Raw genomic sequence first — 4,325 nt, 5'->3', positions numbered from 1 at the left:
TTACTGTGGTAAAGGGGTGGGGGTGTCTGATTCTAAGGTATTATATTAAACTCTGGTTGTGACTGCATTTATGCTGCACAGGGAAAAAAAGCAGCAATGTGTCACTTATCATACACTTTTGTCTTCATCTTGCTAGAATGGAGCTGTTTGAAGCCACTATTTCAATTTATTATTGGGAGATAAATAATAGTTCTTATAATTGAAAGTGAGCAGGAAGACTTTGGACACAATATCTAAAGGTAAGAATAGCTTAAACATATCTTCAACCGATTCAGTCTCTGCTCTGTTTAGACATCTTCCAATCCTCATTCCATTCATATAGTCCTATCCTGAGCACTGAAGACTTTCACCTCATATATTGCACTGCACAATTGACTCGCTGCCTTATGGGGATGGTGGGGGCACTTGCTCTCCGCCGGTGCTTCATGTATCATCTGGTGCCAGAGGCAGTGAGAATACAACATTGATGGACCAATGGACTGATCCAATATGGCAAATCCTATATTCCTGTTTGGGTACAAATGAATAACCTCATATAGTGCTGCACACATTCAACAAAATGATGAAAAGGAAGGGAAAAAAAACAAATGGAATTTCCTGATCATTGCATTCCATTTTATTTCTCTGTTTTAACTTTATAAGTGAATTCAATGTGTGTAGAAGGCAATTGATGGTTCTAAAAGAGAATGAAAGAAAAATGTTAAAGCCCCAAACCACAATCTGAGCATTGGTAGGCTTGCTTCTTTTCCTTTGCTGGAATCCTCAGCCAGGCTTCTTACCCCACTGTCTTCAAAGGACATCTCACTATTTCAGGGACAAGAGATTTTTGAATTCTGCATTAGAGGGCTTCATCTCAGTGTCTACAGCTCATGATGGGCTCAGGACAAAGGCAGGAACACTGATTAGCAGAAGAGAAGAGTGCTGTTTCAATTTGGCTCCAAACCTCTCAGATGTCTCCTGTCTTACTTAAAACACCACACTTTACGTTAATCACTTCATTTTCTCCAAAACCCTCACAGTAGTTACGTTTGTTTTTTTTTTGTCTTATCTCCTCTATCAACTCTTGTTTAATGAATTCAGATCATTATGTTTCTCACTCACAAAGAATGTATTTATTATACATTAGTTAATTGATGCCATGTTAACTTATATTTCATTTTTTTAAATAAACGACTTCTGTTTAAATAATTAGTGAAGCCTATGTTCAGGAATTTTTTAGCCACCTATAGTTCATAATCAACCTTAGTTTATAAAACATATTGCTATCCTTAGATACACACACAGATACACACCCACATTACATTTAACAATATATTTGCATGTGTCTAAGTCATTTTCCGTCATATATTTATATTTTAAATATTCAGTAAAAATAAAAGGAAAATCATGATTCCATTTTGGTGTGTCTTCAGCAAATAGGTAAAAGACAACATGCATTTCCAAATGTCAAGGCCGACTTATTCACTTCTTTGTTTCAAAAGTTATTTTATTTTTCCTGTTAGACATTCAAAACCCAAGAGTTCTGATTCCAATTTGTTGATATCTTGGGTATACAGATGAGAATAAGAGAAGAGAATAAACCCACGCATAATACCCCAATTGAACAATTTAAATGATCAGATCATACTAGCTGCAAATGCAGGCAGTAAAGGACAGAGGTGCAAAAGACTCAGTGGGCATGACCAATACATGCAGAGTAAGGATACAATATTATAGGGGGAAAAAAGCTAAAAAATAATTGAATTTGAATACTATATGTAAATCCAGATGAGATGTAAGCTGTAACCTTGAGGTGAAAAGTCTCCTTCAACTATAAGCAAAGCTTTTTATTCTAAAAGCATTAAATTTCGGAAAAATCTTTCTTTTTCAATTCATCTCTGCATTCATGTTTTACACTTTGTTGTGCTACAGTAAAAGAGCAGATACACAACAATTTGGTGTTTACTCCTTTGAGTTTCTTTTCTTCCCAAATAGCTAATATCAGCTTTACTGCAGATCAGAGCGGGTGAGCCCTTTTCACCTTCTGATTATAGTTTGTAATCATCAATACTTGGTTAGCAAGCTTTCTAATGGAAATTAGCAGTGCATGGAAGAATGATAAGGCAATCTGTTCAAGTGGGAGACAGGCTCAGGCGCCTAAGTCATTTTTTATAGGGCACACAATAATTATGAAAGCAAATTTAATAAACTTTGCATGCAACTTTTGAGAAAACATTTCATCTGATTGCTGCTACTGCATTATAATCTTGAAAATACCAGTCGAAAACAAAAATATTCCAAGATAGCTGAGCAAGGCTTGATCCTGACTGCTTTGCTACAGCCTCTGAGTTAAGTTTGAATCTTAACTTCTGAGACAGAATTGCCTGTGGCATCCACGAGTTTAATTCTTCCTTTCTTCGCAGACAGGTAGCAATGATCACAGAGCCCCAATTTATTTAGAATAGCAGGTACCACCACATACAGTGGTTTAGTTCAGAACTTGAAAGGATTAAGTCTGGACTAGAGAACGAGTGAATACTTTCCCAGTGGGCAAACTGTATAGAAGGAAGAAGGATTTTTTCCACCCCCTTTTACAAGAATAACAAAGAAGAAAAATGAACCTGAGCAATGATTCTCAAAATGGCAAGATGTAGGCAGAATTTAAGAAATATACCTTTCTAATTTCCAGACAATTTATGTGTATATGTCAAAGTATCCAATTAGCAGGCACAGATGCAATTTGCATTAAAAATATAGGATTTTACAACTGCAAACCAGCTGTGCCCATAAATTTCACCAATCACTTTGCAGAGGTCTATGAAGAATTTGAACTTGAATATTATAGAATCTTTAGTCGCAGAATTAGAGCAATCAAAAGTGATTGGTGGGTTGCCGTCGTCATCGTTCTCTTCGCCATCGAAGAGGTGCATGTCTCCAACTCCAGCCAAGAAAGTAAAGATGGCCAACAATTCATGCCCAGAGTGCGACCAACAGGTTCCTGTTGCCTGTAAATCATGTCCCTGTGGCTATATATTTATTAGCAGAAAACTTTTAAATGCCAGGCACTCAGAGAAATTACTACCTTCTCCAGAAAACAAGCATGAGGCCAAGAGGAGGCAAACAGAGTTAGGAGAGAGAAGATAAATTCTACAGTAAATAAAGATTTAGAAAACAGAAAGAGGTCTTGAGGTAACAGTCATTCAGATCATAGCAGAGGAGGAAGACCGAAAAGTGCATCTGCAAAAAAAATGAGGAAAAACTGGAAAAGGAAATTGACATCTATGCTAACCTCTTTGATGAAAAGTCTTTCCTGTTTTCAGTCGCCTTGGCAGAAATTAATAGAAAAATTATCAATCAAAGACATAATCTCTGATATTTGTCTGCAAAATTTATTGAAAACATTCTTCAGAATTACATCATTAAATTCTCAAACCATTATGTACAAAGCTGTAGGTTTGGACTATTATTATGGGCTTTCTTTCTTTCTTTCCTTTAACCAAGGAGTATTGTTAGTTTGGTGTTGGGATAAGTAAGAGTATTTACAAAGAATAACAATGCTGAATGGATATAAAGCGGATAAAAAAAAGGTAGGGGTAGAGGTGGAAGTATGAGAACTAAGGATGAAAATACTTAATAGTTTTCACATTTGCTATGAGAGATGCAATGTTTTAAATGCTGTTAGAAAAAGTGACTTTTGAATATGTATATTGCAGGTTTTCAGCACTAACAGATTATATACAATTCATTTGCTTTTAATAAATTGGCAATTGATCATTGAAGGGAGAAAAAGTGATTTGTGACGTTTGGCAAGGAAACTATTCTCAAAGAACAGTAGGAAAAATCATAACAAAAATGCACAGGTGAGTCTCAGAAGAATCAATGTAAATAGATTAATTCTGCACCATTAAAAAATACTTTTTAACAGTTCTTTTCTATAGAGTATTTCTCCATGATAGGGATGTTTTATCCTCTGACCTTCATTTTGATTTCTTTGGTCAAGTCATATCACTTTCTAGACATTACCTTGTACAAGGTACAGATAAAGCTTTGTTTTGTTTCTGCCAGTTCTGGGGCTTGAATTGTGGGCTTAAAAACTGTCCCTGAGTTTCTTTCTCTCAAGTTATGCACTCTATCACTTCAACAAAACCCATGTATGTTTTTTTGTTGTTGTTGTTTGTTTGTTTGTTGAGTTTTTTTGAGATTTTTGAGTGTTTTTGTTTGTTTGTTTGTTTTTGTTTTTGCCAGTCCTGGGACTTAGACTCAGGACCTGAGCACTGTCCCTGGCTTCTTTTTGCTCAAGGCTAGCACTCTGCCACTTGAGCCACAGCGCCACTTCTGTCCATTTT

At 35.9% G+C, this 4,325-nt stretch overlaps 1 pseudogene; it reads left to right on the top strand.

The window, feature by feature from the left end:
* The first annotated feature begins 2,907 nt into the window (after positions 1 to 2,907).
* On the top strand, positions 2,908 to 3,352 carry LOC125364180 (annotated as a pseudogene).
* The last annotated feature ends 973 nt before the right edge of the window (positions 3,353 to 4,325 follow it).

The sequence above is a fragment of the Perognathus longimembris genome, chromosome 15 (assembly GCF_023159225.1).
Source record: "Perognathus longimembris pacificus isolate PPM17 chromosome 15, ASM2315922v1, whole genome shotgun sequence".
NCBI lineage: Eukaryota > Metazoa > Chordata > Mammalia > Rodentia > Heteromyidae > Perognathus > Perognathus longimembris.
The sequence above is the reverse complement of the archived record's forward strand: the minus strand, read 5'-3'. Positions and strand labels throughout refer to the sequence as shown.